General features: G+C 34.4%; 4 non-coding genes across 4 annotated transcripts; all 4 read right to left on the bottom strand.

Moving 5' to 3' along the window:
* Positions 1 to 259: 259 nt before the first annotated feature.
* Positions 260 to 331, bottom strand: TRNAP-AGG (transfer RNA proline (anticodon AGG)). Its single transcript has one exon. It is a non-coding gene; the product is annotated as a tRNA-Pro (tRNA).
* A 5,540-nt stretch (positions 332 to 5,871) lies between these two features.
* TRNAP-AGG (transfer RNA proline (anticodon AGG)) lies at positions 5,872 to 5,943 on the bottom strand. Its single transcript has one exon. It is a non-coding gene; the product is annotated as a tRNA-Pro (tRNA).
* Positions 5,944 to 8,622: 2,679 nt separating this feature from the next.
* On the bottom strand, positions 8,623 to 8,694 carry TRNAP-AGG (transfer RNA proline (anticodon AGG)). The gene has a single exon. It is a non-coding gene; the product is annotated as a tRNA-Pro (tRNA).
* A 2,672-nt stretch (positions 8,695 to 11,366) lies between these two features.
* TRNAP-AGG (transfer RNA proline (anticodon AGG)) lies at positions 11,367 to 11,438 on the bottom strand. The gene has a single exon. It is a non-coding gene; the product is annotated as a tRNA-Pro (tRNA).
* Positions 11,439 to 18,703: the final 7,265 nt, after the last annotated feature.

Below are 18,703 nucleotides of genomic sequence, written 5' to 3'. Positions count from 1 at the left end.
TTACGAAAGATATTTAGAGCGTTTAGTTTTTATTTACGTAAGAGCCCATTTTTGAAGCTGGTGAATTCAGGAGTTTAGGGGAAGGAGGTTTTAGTAAATACTCAGGTTCCCCTCGCGGTGTAATGAAAACTTTACATTTCTGCAAATATATAAATTTATGCATGACAAACACATCCAATCTTGGTATATGGATACAAAATAGTGTAAGAAGAATATATCTTTTTCACTGCTCAGAAGTATTACTGAAAGTGAAAGAACAGGGCTCGTCCGGGATTTGAACCCGGGACCTCTCGCACCCTAAGCGAGAATCATACCCCTAGACCAACGAGCCGATTTTCGACATCCATTTGTAAAGTATATGAAAATATCTATTTAGTTTGATAATACATATATTTCGTCTAAGTAAATTAAAGTTGTTCTATAAGGGTATTAACAAGCTGTCACCTCAAAAACTCTAAAAGTACTATAAAATGGATCATTACCCACAGCCTACACTTGGGCTATTCTCTTATCAACGAATAGTTGGTTTGATAGTCATATTATAACGCCTCCATGGCTCAAAGGGCGACCATGTTTGGTGCAACCAAGGTTCGAACCTGCGACATTCGGATTTAGAATCTAATGACAATGCCGAGGCATCTCTTATCAAAATTCTCACGAAATTCACTTACACTTTAAAATTATAAGGATATTTCTCGAGTGACAGATCAAGAGAACGATAATGACGTCACCACGAAATCAATTACTGCAGCAAGAAGGAAACAGTCTTAGAATACGGTTTGCTTATTAGAAATTACACATATTTTACATTATTAGAGGAATAAAACCTCAGGTTGAAAATCACATTTCTATAATGTGACATGCAGTTTTAGAAACGTTCAAAAAGTGCTTCGTACTGAGGTCGAACGTATCGTTTCGAAATTTAGATGCTGATATGAAAGACTGCAATAAAGCTTTCTAGTTTCAAATTGAAAGATTCCATAACGTCCCAAACCAAAAACACTAAAAAATCAGCTAACATTCGAAGCCTATATTGAAAACAGAACCTTTAGCCTTGACTTCCGTCAGAATTTTGCCTTTCTTTTAAAGGTGTGTTTGATAAAGAAATGAAACCCTATAATACGTAATTTATTAATTTTCTCCTCGAGACTTATCAATCGTGAAACTGTTGGTTGTTTACGTAGGACAGAAGGAAATAAGGCTTGAAGAAACTGCTTCGTATTATGATACAGACGGCGATAAATAGTTAGAGTTATGTTCTCTTTGTCACGTGACATATATTTAAGAACGTAAAAGTGCCACTAACATATAAAAGTAGTAGTTCTTCGAATGTCATCTTCATACCTGCTCGTTTATTAGGAATAAGTTTCTCTTTTGAATTACGTATGATTCCTGATGCACCTTTTCGTCATTGTTATCATGAGTGGAGTTTTAACTCTTAATATTTATTTTACATTGCTAATGGACCCAACTTCATTCAACTGGGATAGCTGTAAGGCTTCGGAATGACAACCCTAAAATCAAGGGTTTGATACTCCTCGATGGAACAGGCTCCATGTGGTTTTGCTACAAGAAAAACACACTCTTCAACTGAAAAATAAAGAATTTTCATGTTAATGGTAAAATTAAGAGACATATAATTAAAGATCTATTAATGGAAAGGAACACTATATTGCATTAATAAATGTTCATAAATCCTACAACAGTACATACATACACAAAATCGTGAAATTACTTCTCGAGATTCTTTTACAAACGCCTAACTTTGTGCGACGTACTTACAATACCGAATAATGATTTAGTTCATTCGTAAAATATACGTAATCAACATATCTGAGTCTTATGATATTACGATGTATAGTGCAAGAAGAGTTTGACGTTTTGTAGCCGTAACGATCACTTTCTTTTTCTATCGCTGTTTCTTTATTGAAATTCAGTGATTGGGATTTTTGAAGAATTTCGTAAGATATGGAAATATATTATTGGTTAAAGTGTGGTAGTTTGAATGAAATTTTCTCCTTTTGTTAATATTAATTAATTTTACTAAACACGTGTTTCTGTTTCCGCTCTAACGAGGCAGCGTCGTGGCTTTAACAGTTAAGTTTGAAAGTGTACTATAAAGAAATGGCATCATAAGTATATTTATATCGGCAAAATCTAATACACCTTAAATATTACAGAGGTTAATGAGATCTGAATCAGGGCGAATGGCAGGGTGAATGTATATTTTGAAGTATACAACAATTTCCAAATTAACAAAATGGAATTACTTGTCACTATCTCATCTAGATGTAGTTGGATAAATATATTAGTTTTTGTTTATGTTATGTTATATTCATTTTGATAAATAATTAATCCACAATAAATTATTTTGCATTTTAATATAAATGAATGATATTCTGACATTGTACTTGCAGAGTTGCTATAAAGTACGTGAAACAGAGACAGTCTTGAACTAGTATTTTACAGGGCCGCTATAGCATACGTGGCACACAGACAGCCTTGAACAAATGTATTTCAGGGATGCTGTGACACGTAAGCGGTCTTGAACTACTATTTCACAGGGCTGTTTTGACACACGTGACACACAGACATTTATGTGTTATTATTTTACATTTTTTTCATTTTATTATCATCGTCGCTGTAATGCGACTTTAATTTCTTCAATCATGTTAGGAACGGGTGTGTGTGTTGTCTTGAAGCAATGCTAGATCGGGGTATCTACTGAGTTTATCGAGAGGTATTGAACTTACGAAAGATATTTAGAGCGTTTAGTTTTTATTTACGTAAGAGCCCATTTTGAAGCTGGTGAATTCAGGAGTTTAGGGAAGGAGGTTTTAGTAAATCCTTAGGTTTATTTACATTTCTGCAAATATACAGGGTGACCCAAGTAGGTGGAGGTAAAAACATTTATTTATAGATCAGTATACGTACAACTAGACAGACAATTATATTAATGAAAATAAAATGTTATTTATTAACGCTCGCGGTGTAATGAAAACTTTACATTTCTGCAAATATATAAATTTATGCATGACAAACACATCCAATCTTGGTATATGGATATAAAATAGTGTAAGAAGAATACATCTTTTTCACTGCTCAGAAGTATTACTGAAAGTGAAAGAAAAGGGCTCGTCCGGGATTTGAACCGGGACCTCTCGCACCCTAAGCGAGAATCATACCCTAGACCAACGAGCCGATTTTCGACATCCATTTGTAAAGTATATGAAAATATCTATTTAGTTTGATAATACATATATTTCGTCTAAGTAAATTAAAGTTGTTCTATAAGGGTATTAACAAGCTGTCACCTCAAAAACTCTAAAAGTACTACAAAATGGATCATTACCCACAGCCTACACTTGGGCTATTCTCTTATCAACGAATAGTTGGTTTGATAGTCATATTATAACGCCTCCATGGCTGAAAGGGCGACCATGTTTGGTGCAACCAAGGTTCGAACATGCGACATTCGGATTTAGAATCTAATGACCATGCCGAGGCATCTCTTAGCAAAATTCTCACGAAATTCATTTACACTTTAAAATTATAAAGATATTTCTCGAGTGACAGATCAAGAGAACGATTATGACGTCACCACGAAATCAATTACTGCAGCAAGAAGGAAACAGTCTTAGAATACGGTTTGCTTATTAGAAATTACACATATTTTACATTATTAGAGGAATAAAACCTCAGGTTGAAAATCACATCCCTAGAATGTGACATGCAGTTTTAGAAACGTTCAAAAGTGCTTCGTACTGAGGTGGAATGTATCGTTTCGACATTTAGATGCTGATATGAAAGACTGCAATAAAGCTTTCTAGTTTCAAATTGAAAGATTCCAGAACGTCCCAAACCAAAACACTAAAAAATCAGCTAACATTCGAAGCCTATATTGAAAACAGAACCTTTAGCCTTGACTTCCGTCAGAATTTTGCCTTTCTTTTAAAGGTGTGTTTGATAAAGAAATGAGACCCTATAATACGTAATTTATTAATTTTCTCCTCGAGACTTATCAATCGTGAAACTGTTGGTTGTTTACGTAGGACAGAAGGAAATAAGGCTTGAAGAAACTGCTTCGTATTATGATACAGACGGCGATAAATAGTTAGAGTTATGTTCTCTTTGTCACGTGACATATATTTAAGAACGTAAAAGTGCCACTAACATATACAAGTAGTAGTTCTTCGAATGTCATCTTCATACCTGCTCGTTTATTAGGAATAAGTTTCTCTTTTGAATTACGTATGATTCCTGATGCACCTTTTTCGTCATTGTTATCATGAGTGGAGTTTTAACTCTTAATATTTATTTTTACATTGCTAATGGACCCAACTTCATTCAACTGGGATAGCTGTAACGCTTCGGAATGACAACCCTAAAATCAGGGTTTGATACTCCTTGATGGAAAAGGCTCCATGTGGTTTTGCTACAAGAAAAACACTCTTCAACTGACAAATAAAGAATTTTCATGTTAATGGTAAAAATAAGAGACATATAATTAAAGATCTATTAATGGAAAGAAACACTATATTGCATTAATAAATGTTCATAAATCCTACAACAGTAAATACATACACAAAATCGTGAAAATACTTCTCGAGATCCTTTTACAAACGCCTAACTTTGTGCGACGTACTTACAATACCGAATAATGATTTAGTTCATTCGTCAAATATACGTAATGAACATATCTGAGTCTTATGATATTACGATGTACAGTGCAAGAAGAGTTTGACGTTTTGTAGCCGTAACGATCACTTTCTTTTTCTATCGCTGTTTCTTTATTGAAATTCAGTGATTGGGATTTTTGAAGAATTTCGTAAGATATGGAAATATATTATTGGTTAAAGTGTGGTAGTTTGAATGAAATTTTCTCCTTTTGTTAATATTAATTAATTTGACTAAACACGTGTTTCTGTTTCCGCTCTAACGAGGCAGCGTCGTGGCTTTAACAGTTAAGTTTGAAAGTGTACTATAAAGAAATGGCATCATAAGTATATTTATATCGGCAAAATCTAATACACCTTAAATATTACAGAGGTTAATGAGATCTGAATCAGGGCGAATGGCAGGGTGAATGTATATTTTGAAGTATACAACAATTTCCAAATTAACAAAATGGAATTACTTGTTACTATCTCATCTAGATGTAGTTGGATTAATATATTAGTTTTTGTTTATGTTATGTTATATTCATTTTGATAAATAATTTATCCACAATAAAGTATTTTGCATTTTTATATAAATGAATGATATTATGACATTGTACTTGCAGAGTTGCTATAAAGTACGTGAAACAGAGACAGTCTTGAACTAGTATTTTACAGGGCCGCTATAGCATACGTGGCACACAGACAGCCTTGAACAAATGTATTTCAGGGATGCTGTGACACGTAAGCGGTCTTGAACTACTATTTCACAGGGCTGATAACACACGTGACACACAGACATTTATGTGTTATTATTTTACATTTTTTTCAGTTTATTATCATCGTCGCTGTAATGCGACTTTAATTTCTTCAATCATGTTAGGAACGGGTGTGTGTGTTGTCTTGAAGCAATGCGAGATCGGGATATCTGCTGAGTCCACCGAGAGGTATTTAACTTACGAAAGATATTTAGTGCGTTTAGTTTTTATTTACGTAAGAGCCCATTTTGAAGCTGGTGAATTCAGGAGTTTAGGGAAGGAGGTTTTAGTAAATCCTTAGGTTCCCCTCGCGGTGTAATGAAAACTTTACATTTCTGCAAATATATAAATTTATGCATGACAAACACATCCAATCTTGGTATATGGATATAAAATAGTGTAAGAAGAATATATCTTTTTCACTGCTCAGAAGTATTACTGAAAGTGAAAGAACAGGGCTCGTCCGGGATTTGAACCCGGGACCTCTCGCACCCTAAGCGAGAATCATACCCCTAGACCAACGAGCCGATTTTCGACATCCATTTGTAAAGTATATGAAAATATCTATTTAGTTTGATAATACATATATTTCGTCTAAGTAAATTAAAGTTGTTCTATAAGGGTATTAACAAGCTGTCACCTCAAAAACTCTAAAAGTACTATAAAATGGATCATTACCCACAGCCTACACTTGGGCTATTCTCTTATCAACGAATAGTTGGTTTGATAGTCATATTATAACGCCTCCATGGCTTAAAGGGCGACCATGTTTGGTGCAACCAAGGTTCGAACATGCGACATTCGGATTTAGAATCTAATGACAATGCCGAGGCATCTCTTATCAAAATTCTCACGAAATTCATTTACACTTTAAAATTATAAAGATATTTCTCGAGTGACAGATCAAGAGAACGATTATGACGTCACCACGAAATCAATTACTGCAGCAAGAAGGAAACAGTCTTAGAATACGGTTTGCTTATTAGAAATTACACATATTTTACATTATTAGAGGAATAAAACCTCAGGTTGAAAATCACATCCCTAGAATGTGACATGGAGTTTTAGAAACGTTCAAAAAGTGCTTCGTACTGAGGTCGAACGTATCGTTTCGAAATTTAGATGCTGATATGAAAGACTGCAATAAAGCTTTCTAGTTTCAAATTGAAAGATTCCATAACGTCCCAAACCAAAAACACTAAAAAATCAGCTAACATTCGAAGCCTATATTGAAAACAGAACCTTTAGCCTTGACTTCCGTCAGAATTTTGCCTTTCTTTTAAAGGTGTGTTTGATAAAGAAATGAAACCCTATAATACGTAATTTATTAATTTTCTCCTCGAGACTTATCAATCGTGAAACTGTTGGTTGTTTACGTAGGACAGAAGGAAATAAGGCTTGAAGAAACTGCTTCGTATTATGATACAGACGGCGATAAATAGTTAGAGTTATGTTCTCTTTGTCACGTGACATATATTTAAGAACGTAAAAGTGCCACTAACATATACAAGTAGTAGTTCTTCGAATGTCATCTTCATACCTGCTCGTTTATTAGGAATAAGTTTCTCTTTTGAATTACGTATGATTCCTGATGCACCTTTTTCGTCATTGCTATCATGAGTGGAGTTTTTACTCTTAATATTTATTTTTACATTGCTAATGGACCCAACTTCATTCAACTGGGATAGCTGTAAGGCTTCGGAATGACAACCCTAAAATCAAGGGTTTGATACTCCTCGATGGAACAGGCTCCATGTGGTTTTGCTACAAGAAAAACACACTCTTCAACTGACAAATAAAGAATTTTCATGTTAATGGTAAAATTAAGAGACATATAATTAAAGATCTATTAATGGAAAGAAACACTATATTGCATTAATAAATGTTCATAAATCCTACAACAGTACATACATACACAAAATCGTGAAATTACTTCTCGAGATTCTTTTACAAACGCCTAACTTTGTGCGACGTACTTACAATACCGAATAATGATTTAGTTCATTCGTCAAATATACGTAATGAACATATCTGAGTCTTATGATATTACGATGTACAGTGCAAGAAGAGTTTGACGTTTTGTAGCCGTAACGATCACTTTCTTTTTCTATCGCTGTTTCTTTATTGAAATTCAGTGATTGGGATTTTTGAAGAATTTCGTAAGATATGGAAATATATTATTGGTTAAAGTGTGGTAGTTTGAATGAAATTTTCTCCTTTTGTTAATATTAATTAATTTGACTAAACACGTGTTTCTGTTTCCGCTCTAACGAGGCAGCGTCGTGGCTTTAACAGTTAAGTTTGAAAGTGTACTATAAAGAAATGGCATCATAAGTATATTTATATCGGCAAAATCTAATACACCTTAAATATTACAGAGGTTAATGAGATCTGAATCAGGGCGAATGGCAGGGTGAATGTATATTTTGAAGTATACAACAATTTCCAAATTAACAAAATGGAATTACTTGTTACTATCTCATCTAGATGTAGTTGGATAAATATATTAGTTTTTGTTTATGTTATGTTATATTCATTTTGATAAATAATTTATCCACAATAAATTATTTTGCATTTTAATATAAATGAATGATATTCTGACATTGTACTTGCAGGGTTGCTATAAAGTACGTGACACAGAGACAGTCTTGAAGTAGTATTTTACAGGGCCGCTATAGCATACGTGGCACACAGACAGCCTTGAACAAATGTATTTCAGGGATGCTGTGACACGTAAGCGGTCTTGAACTACTATTTCACAAAGCTGCTTTGACACACGTGACACACAGACATTTATGTGTTATTATTTTACATTTTTTTCAGTTTATTATCATCGTCGCTGTAATGCGACTTTAATTTCTTCAATCATGTTAGGAACGGGTGTGTGTGTTGTCTTGAAGCAATGCTAGATCGGGATATCTGCTGAGTCCACCGAGAGGTATTGAACTTACGAAAGATATTTAGAGCGTTTAGTTTTTATTTACGTAAGAGCCCATTTTTGAAGCTGGTGAATTCAGGAGTTTAGGGGAAGGAGGTTTTAGTAAATCCTCAGGTTCCCCTCGCGGTGTAATGAAAACTTTACATTTCTGCAAATATATAAATTTATGCATGACAAACACATCCAATCTTGGTATATGGATATAAAATAGTGTAAGAAGAATATATCTTTTTCACTGTTCAGAAGTATTACTGAAAGTGAAAGAACAGGGCTCGTCCGGGATTTGAACCCGGGACCTCTCGCACCCTAAGCGAGAATCATACCCCTAGACCAACGAGCCGATTTTCGACATCCATTTGTAAAGTATATGAAAATATCTATTTAGTTTGATAATACATATATTTCGTCTAAGTAAATTAAAGTTGTTCTATAAGGGTATTAACAAGCTGTCACCTCAAAAACTCTAAAAGTACTATAAAATGGATCATTACCCACAGCCTACACTTGGGCTATTCTCTTATCAACGAATAGTTGGTTTGATAGTCATATTATAACGCCTCCATGGCTGAAAGGGCGACCATGTTTGGTGCAACCGAGGTTCGAACCTGCGACATTCGGATTTAGAATCTAATGACAATGCCGAGGCATCTCTTATCAAAATTCTCACGAAATTCACTTACACTTTAAAATTATAAGGATATTTCTCGAGTGACAGATCAAGAGAACGATAATGACGTCACCACGAAATCAATTACTGCAGCAAGAAGGAAACAGTCTTAGAATACGGTTTGCTTATTAGAAATTACACATATTTTACATTATTAGAGGAATAAAACCTCAGGTTGAAAATCACATCCCTAGAATGTGACATGCAGTTTTAGAAACGTTCAAAAGTGCTTCGTACTGAGGTGGAATGTATCGTTTCGAAATTTAGATGCTGATATGAAAGACTGCAATAAAGCTTTCTAGTTTCAAATTGAAAGATTCCAGAACGTCCCAAACCAAAAACACTAAAAAATCAGCTAACATTCGAAGCCTATATTGAAAACAGAACCTTTAGCCTTGACTTCCGTCAGAATTTTGCCTTTCTTTTAAAGGTGTGTTTGATAAAGAAATGAGACCCTATAATACGTAATTTATTAATTTTCTCCTCGAGACTTATCAATCGTGAAACTGTTGGTTGTTTACGTAGGACAGAAGGAAATAAGGCTTGAAGAAACTGCTTCGTATTATGATACAGACGGCGATAAATAGTTAAGAGTTATGTTCTCTTTGTCACGTGACATATATTTAAGAACGTAAAAGTGACACTAACATATAAAAGTAGTAGTTCTTCGAATGTCATCTTCATACCTGCTCGTTTGTTAGGAATAAGTTTCTCTTTCGAATTACGTATGATTCCTGATGCACCTTTTTCGTCATTGTTATTATGAGTGGAGTTTTAACTCTTAATATTTATTTTACATTGCTAATGGACCCAACTTCATTCAACTGGGATAGCTGTAAGGCTTCGGAATGACAACCCTAAAATCAGGGTTTGATACTCCTTGATGAAAAGGCTCCATGTGGTTTTGCTACAAGAAAACACACTCTTCAACTGACAAATAAAGAATTTTCATGTTAATGGTAAAATTAAGAGACATATAATTAAAGATCTATTAATGGAAAGAAACACTATATTGCATTAATAAATGTTCATAAATCCTACAACAGTACATACATACACAAAATCGTGAAATTACTTCTCGAGATTCTTTTACAAACGCCTAACTTTGTGCGACGTACTTACAATACCGAATAATGATTTAGTTCATTCGTAAAATATACGTAATCAACATATCTGAGTCTTATGATATTACGATGTATAGTGCAAGAAGAGTTTGACGTTTTGTAGCCGTAACGATCACTTTCTTTTTCTATCGCTGTTTCTTTATTGAAATTCAGTGATTGGGATTTTTGAAGAATTTCGTAAGATATGGAAATATATTATTGGTTAAAGTGTGGTAGTTTGAATGAAATTTTCTCCTTTGTTAATATTAATTAATTTGACTAAACACGTGTTTCTGTTTCCGCTCTAACGAGGCAGCGTCGTGGCTTTAACAGTTAAGTTTGAAAGTGTACTATAAAGAAATGGCATCATAAGTATATTTATATCGGCAAAATCTAATACACCTTAAATATTACAGAGGTTAATGAGATCTGAATCAAGGCGAATGACAAGGTGAATGTATATTTTTAAGTATACAACAATTTCCAAATTAACAAAATGGAATTACTTGTTACTATCTCCTCTTGATGTAGTTGGATTAATATATTAGTTTTTGTTTATGTTATGTTATATTCATTTTGATAAATAATTTATCCACAATAAAGTATTTTGCATTTTTATATAAATGAATGATATTATGACATTGTACTTGCAGAGTTGCTATAAAGTACGTGAAACAGAGACAGTCTTGAACTAGTATTTTACAGGGCCGCTATAGCATACGTGGCACACAGACAGCCTTGAACAAATGTATTTCAGGGATGCTGTGACACGTAAGCGGTCTTGAACTACTATTTCACAGGGCTGATAACACACGTGACACACAGACATTTATGTGTTACTATTTTACATTTCTTTCATTTTATTATCATCGTCGCTGTAATGCGACTTTAATTTCTTCAATCATGTTAGGAACGGGTGTGTGTGTTGTCTTGAAGCAATGCTAGATCGGGGTATCTACTGAGTTTATCGAGAGGTATTGAACTTACGAAAGATATTTAGAGCGTTTAGTTTTTATTTACGTAAGAGCCCATTTTTGAAGCTGGTGAATTCAGGAGTTTAGGGGAAGGAGGTTTTAGTAAATACTCAGGTTCCCCTCGCGGTGTAATGAAAACTTTACATTTCTGCAAATATATAAATTTATGCATGACAAACACATCCAATCTTGGTATATGGATATAAAATAGTGTAAGAAGAATATATCTTTTTCACTGCTCAGAAGTATTACTGAAAGTGAAAGAACAGGGCTCGTCCGGGATTTGAACCCGGGACCTCTCGCACCCTAAGCGAGAATCATACCCCTAGACCAACGAGCCGATTTTCGACATCCATTTGTAAAGTATATGAAAATATCTATTTAGTTTGATAATACATATATTTCGTCTAAGTAAATTAAAGTTGTTCTATAAGGGTATTAACAAGCTGTCACCTCAAAACTCTAAAAGTACTATAAAATGGATCATTACCCACAGCCTACACTTGGGCTATTCTCTTATCAACGAATAGTTGGTTTGATAGTCATATTATAACGCCTCCATGGCTCAAAGGGCGACCATGTTTGGTGCAACCAAGGTTCGAACCTGCGACATTCGGATTTAGAATCTAATGACAATGCCGAGGCATCTCTTATCAAAATTCTCACGAAATTCATTTACACTTTAAAATTATAAAGATATTTCTCGAGTGACAGATCAAGAGAACGATTATGACGTCACCACGAAATCAATTACTGCAGCAAGAAGGAAACAGTCTTAGAATACGGTTTGCTTATTAGAAATTACACATATTTTACATTATTAGAGGAATAAAACCTCAGGTTGAAAATCACATTTCTAAAATGTGACATGCAGTTTTAGAAACGTTCAAAAAGTGCTTCGTACTGAGGTCGAACGTATCGTTTCGAAATTTAGATGCTGATATGAAAGACTGCAATAAAGCTTTCTAGTTTCAAATTGAAAGATTCCATAACGTCCCAAACCAAAAACACTAAAAAATCAGCTAACATTCGAAGCCTATATTGAAAACAGAACCTTTAGCCTTGACTTCCGTCAGAATTTTGCCTTTCTTTTAAAGGTGTGTTTGATAAAGAAATGAGACCCTATAATACGTAATTTATTAATTTTCTCCTCGAGACTTATCAATCGTGAAACTGTTGGTTGTTTACGTAGGACAGAAGGAAATAAGGCTTGAAGAAACTGCTTCGTATTATGATACAGACGGCGATAAATAGTTAGAGTTATGTTCTCTTTGTCACGTGACATATATTTAAGAACGTAAAAGTGCCACTAACATATACAAGTAGTAGTTCTTCGAATGTCATCTTCATACCTGCTCGTTTATTAGGAATAAGTTTCTCTTTTGAATTACGTATGATTCCTGATGCACCTTTTTCGTCATTGTTATTATGAGTGGAGTTTTAACTCTTAATATTTATTTTTACATTGCTAATGGACCCAACTTCATTCAACTGGGATAGCTGTAAGGCTTCGGAATGACAACCCTAAAATCAAGGGTTTGATACTCCTCGATGGAACAGGCTCCATGTGGTTTTGCTACAAGAAAAACACACTCTTCAACTGACAAATAAAGAATTTTCATGTTAATGGTAAAATTAAGAGACATATAATTAAAGATCTATTAATGGAAAGAAACACTATATTGCATTAATAAATGTTCATAAATCCTACAACAGTACATACATACACAAAATCGTGAAATTACTTCTCGAGATCCTTTTACAAACGCCTAACTTTGTGCGACGTACTTACAATACCGAATAATGATTTAGTTCATTCGTAAAATATACGTAATGAACATATCTGAGTCTTATGATATTACGATGTACAGTGCAAGAAGAGTTTGACGTTTTGTAGCCGTAACGATCACTTTCTTTTTGCACAACTCTTTCTTTTTCTATCGCTGTTTCTTTATTGAAATTCAGTGATTGGGATTTTTGAAGAATTTCGTAAGATATGGAAATATATTATTGGTTAAAGTGTGGTAGTTTGAATGAAATTTTCTCCTTTTGTTAATATTAATTAATTTGACTAAACACGTGTTTCTGTTTCCGCTCTAACGAGGCAGCGTCGTGGCTTTAACAGTTAAGTTTGAAAGTGTACTATAAAGAAATGGCATCATAAGTATATTTATATCGGCAAAATCTAATACACCTTAAATATTACAGAGGTTAATGAGATCTGAATCAGGGCGAATGGCAGGGTGAATGTATATTTTGAAGTATACAACAATTTCCAAATTAACAAAATGGAATTACTTGTCACTATCTCATCTAGATGTAGTTGGATAAATATATTAGTTTTTGTTTATGTTATGTTATATTCATTTTGATAAATAATTAAACCACAATAAATTATTTTGCATTTTAATATAAATGAATGATATTCTGACATTGTACTTGCAGGGTTGCTATAGAGTACGTGACACAGAGACAGTCTTGAAGTAGTATTTTACAGGGCCGCTTTAGCATACGTGGCACACAGACAGCCTTGAACAAATGTATTTCAGGGATGCTGTGACACGTAAGCGGTCTTGAACTACTATTTCACAAAGCTGCTTTGACACACGTGACACACAGACATTTATGTGTTATTATTTTACACTTTTTTTCAGTTTATTATCATCGTCGCTGTAATGCGACTTTAATTTCTTCAATCATGTTAGGATCGGGTGTGTGTGTTGTCTTGAAGCAATGCTAGATCGGGATATCTGCTGACTCCACCGAGAGGTATTGAACTTACGAAAGATATTTAGAGCGTTTAGTTTTTATTTACGTAAGAGCCCATTTTGAAGCTGGTGAATTCAGGAGTTTAGGGGAAGGAGGTTTTAGTAAATCCTCAGGTTCCCCTCGCGGTGTAATGAAAACTTTACATTTCTGCAAATATATAAATTTATGCATGACAAACACATCCAATCTTGGTATATGGATGTAAAATAGTGTAAGAAGAATACACTTTTTTCAGTATTCTGAAGTATTACTGAAAGTGAAAGAAAAGGGCTCGTCCGGGATTTGAAACCGGGATCTCTCGCACCCAAAGCGAAAATCATACCCCTAGACAAACGAGCCGATTTTTGACATCCCTTTGTAAAGTATATGAAAATATCTATTTCGTTTGATAATACATATATTTCGTCTAAGTAAAATAAGTTGTTCTCTAAGGGTATTAACAAGCTGTCACCTCAAAAACTCTAAAAGTACTACAAAATGGATCATTACCCACAGCCTACACTTGGGCTATTCTCTTATCAACGAATAGTTGGTTTGATAGTCATATTATAACGCCTCCATGGCTGAAAGGGCGACAATGTTTGGTGCAACCGAGGTTCGAACATGCGACATTCGGATTTCGAGTCCAATGACCATGCCGAGGCATCTCTTATCAAAATTCTCACGAAATTCATTTACACTTTAAAATTATAAAGATATTTCTCGAGTGACATATCAAGAGAATGATAATGACGTCACCACGAAATCAATTACTGCAGCAAGAAGGAAACAGTCTTAGAATACGGTTTGCATATTAGAAATTACACATATTTTACATTATTAGAGGAATGAAACCTCAGGCTGAAAATCACATCCCTAGAATGTGACATGCAGTTTTAGAAACGTTCAAAACGTGCTTCGTATTGAGGTGGAATGTATCGTTTCGACATTTAGATGCTGATATGAAAGACTGCAATAAAGCTTTCTAGTTTTAAATTGAAAGATTCCAGAACGTCCCAAACCAAAAACACTAAAAAATCAGCTAACATTCGAAGCCTATGTTGAGAACAGAACCTTTCGCCTTGACTTCCGTCAGAATTTTGCCTTTCTTTTTAAGGTGTTTTTGATAAAGAAATGAGACCCTATAATACGTAATTTATTAATTTTCTCCTCGAGACTTATCAATCGTGAAACTGTTGGTTGTTTACGTAGGTCAGAGATAAAATTTGTGAGGAAATGAGGCTTGAAGAAACTGCTTCGTATTATGATACAGACGGCGATAAATAGTTAGAGTTATGTTCTCTTTGTCACGTGTCATTTCTTTGTAAAGTATATGAAAATATCTATTTAGTTTGATGCTACATATATTTCGTCTAAGTAAAATAAAGTTGTTCTCTAAGGGTATTAACAAGCTGTCACCTTAAATACTCTAAAAGTATTACGAAATGGATCATTACTCACAGCCTACACTTGGGCTATTCTCTTATCAACGAATAATTGGTTTGATAGTCATATTATAACGCCTTCATGGCTGAAAGGGCGACCATGTTTGGTGCAACCGAGGTTCGAACCTGCGACATTCGGATTTAGAATCCAATGCCCATGCCGAGGCATCTCTTAGCAAAATTCTCACGAAATTCATTTACATTTTAAAATTATAAAGATATTTCTCAAGTGACAGATCAAGAGAACTATAATGTCGTCACCACGAAATCAATTACTATTATTTTATTATCTTACGGGGCCGCTATAGCATACGTGTCATACAGACAGCCTTGAACAAATGTATTATTGGGTTTCTGTAACAAGTGGGCGGTTTTCAACTACTATTTTACAGGGCCGCTTTAACACATGTGACACACAGACATTTATGTATTATTATTTTACATGATTTCAGTTTATTATAATCGTCTTTGTTATGCAAGTTCAATTTCTTTAAACATGTTAGGAACGGGTGTGTGTTTTATTTTATAACAAAGCTATATCGGACTATCTGCTGAGTGTACCATGCTGGGCATGTTCTTTTATGGGATTAATTTTATTTTGTGGTTTAATTTCATTTTTCTTTCTATATAACACGAGAGTTACAGTGAGTTATTAACACTGAAAATGTAATATTTTTCATTTCCTCTACTCTTGTCAGTTCTTTACACACACCACACACACACACACACTCGTTATAAACACTTGCCCTTTATTTTGGTTTATTACATTGTGTATTTCTCCAATTTGTTCTGTAACTGAAGATTGGGCTTTTACATTTCTATTTGTTGTGGGGTAACTTGAAACAGGCTGTACATGCAAGAAACCCCTCAAACATCTGACAGCTGAAAGAATTTTGAATTGACGAGTGGGGCAAACTTTCTTCAGGCCAATGTCAGAGGCTTGTAGATAGCTACAAGAAGCGTCTCACTGCAGTCATTTCAGCCAAAGTGTGTAACACTAGTTATTAGGGGGTAGGGTGCCCTATCTTTTTCACATGACTGTATATGTAAAAACAATTTTTTTTTGTTTCAACAAATATTGAAATTTGAAGCACCCTCGCCTTTTTAAGTATAGAAAAATGTTTCCTTTCTCTGAAACATTTAAAAATATATTCAGCATTTGTAGTTAAGTAATAAATTTTTTAATCCTGTTATATATCACGGAAATAGTTAAGCAATATTGATCTCATTCAGACATTTATTTTGCTCTAATGATACTTATTTACAAGCTAGATATTACTTTATTTATTAAAGAATCTGCCCCCGCCATGGCCAGGTAGTTCAGGCTCACGACTTGTAATCTCAGTGTCGCTGATTCGAATCTCCGTCGCACCAAACATGCTCGCCCTTTCAACCTTGGGGGCGTTATAGTGTAACGGTCAATCCCACTATTCGTCGGTAAAAGAGTAGCCCAAAAGCTGGCTGTGGGTGGCGATGACTAGCTGCCAAAACTCTATAAAATGTATTGTTTATCCGTTTGTATATTAAGGTATATTTGTGTTAAAAAAAATTGTGGGTGTTAATCTTGAATTTGTTTCTCAGTTAAGTGTGTTCATGTAACGTTTACTGCCGATGAACCAAGAGAAATATGTTCTCTTGTGATTAATAAAATAAAAAACAAACTAGTTTGTGTTAGTAAGTAATAAAAGCTCAATAAGGTAACTTATTCACTAACTTCTTTCTGGAACACAAAAAGAACAACACCCGGATTACGAGTCGAGTGCTTTTACTACCTGGCCATGGTGGGCCATCATATATCTACCAGACTGTATAAACTAACCTGTTTATCTTTATTAGCAATAAGGTTGCAATGGTTTTATATCACAGTTTTTGCAAAAAGTATATTTATAGACTTGTTTAATAAATTTAAACTCATATTCACCGCGATTTTTTCTCACCCATCTCTGCTTCTATGATAGTAAATCCACATCTGGTTATCTACTGTGTCCACCATGGGGAATCGAAACTCTTAATCTGGTGTTGAAAATCTGAAAACTTATTGTTCTCCCGCAAGATGACGTTTATCTTGCAATATAAGCGTTTTTTAGTTGATATAAATGTACTATGTTGTATAACATCCATGTATATTAAAATTCACTAACAAAACTTTAAAGTACATTTCAACACATACGTTACAGAAAGTTAACATGTAATTAGGTTCCAGAAAAAATAATTATATTGAAAATAATACATAGAATTAAAGAGGTTTGTCCTTCTTCAGTTACATGCGTTTACCCGGGAATAAAGTTTTTTATATTTATTTTTACAATTGAAACTGGGCTGTCCTCTAGTAGTCAATGTTATAACTATTTGGGTTATTAGTTTAATAGCCCAAATGGCAGCGAGCAGAGAAAGGGACTTTTTGTGCAGCTCAAATGATCAAAGCAAGGATGAATTTTTCACATTTCTCCCAAATCCAGCTTTGCAAGTAAATCAAACTGTTAAGCTTTTGTTATTTGAGAAAATATTTCCATAAATCTTAGTTGACAAGTGAAAAATCAGTCCAGTTCGGTTTTCGAAATTTCAAAATATTCGGAGTAACACAGCTGAAGAATATGAACAAATTACAGACTATTTAAAAAGCACTCTGTGGACAAAATATTTATGACTAGTTAAAAGAAACACTGTAATTGGTGACAGTGTGCTGAAGTTTTTCACATCCCAAACCTATTATATCACCATGGCTTCCAGTACTTCATAATACCAAATTTTTCAGAAGAGGAGAGAGTGTTGGCGTAACAGTTGTCATCTATCAAAACGATTAGACATTGCCAAGAAAACTTCCAATAGATGGCATTGGTTATAACACAAATTAGCTCTCTGTGCCTGGCATCTCTAATTATGCAGTGTAAGACTAGAAAGAAGGATACCTGTGACCAACACCAACCACTAATTCTTGGGTTTCTCTTTTACCAACAAATATTGGGATTGATCGTCCTTTTATGACGTACCCGCGGCTGAAAGGGCGAGCACGTATCGTGTGACGAAGATTCTAACACCTTAACCGACGTGGCCATGCCGGGCCCGGTATTTACTGGGTTTTATTATTCAGTTACGGGTTCTTACGTAAATAAATGCCAAATGTTGCGTCCAATCTTCGTATATAGATCTCCAATGGTGTAAGAATAACAGACCTTTTTAAATGCTCAGAAGTGTTGCTAAAAATGAAAGAAAATGGCTCGTCTGGGATTGTAACCCATGACTTCTCGCACCGAATGCCAGAATCATTCCCCTAAACTAACAAACTACTTGTTGATGTTGTTTTTATATATTATATGAACACACTGTTTTCAACACACCCAAAGTATTATCAATTTGATCACTACCCATCGCTTATAGTGGGATTGATGTCACATAATAACGCCTCCTCCCC

The sequence above is a fragment of the Tachypleus tridentatus genome, chromosome 1 (genome assembly GCF_004210375.1).
Source record: "Tachypleus tridentatus isolate NWPU-2018 chromosome 1, ASM421037v1, whole genome shotgun sequence".
NCBI classification, from domain to species: Eukaryota; Metazoa; Arthropoda; class Merostomata; order Xiphosura; family Limulidae; genus Tachypleus; species Tachypleus tridentatus.
This window is presented reverse-complemented; position numbering and strand designations above follow the sequence as displayed.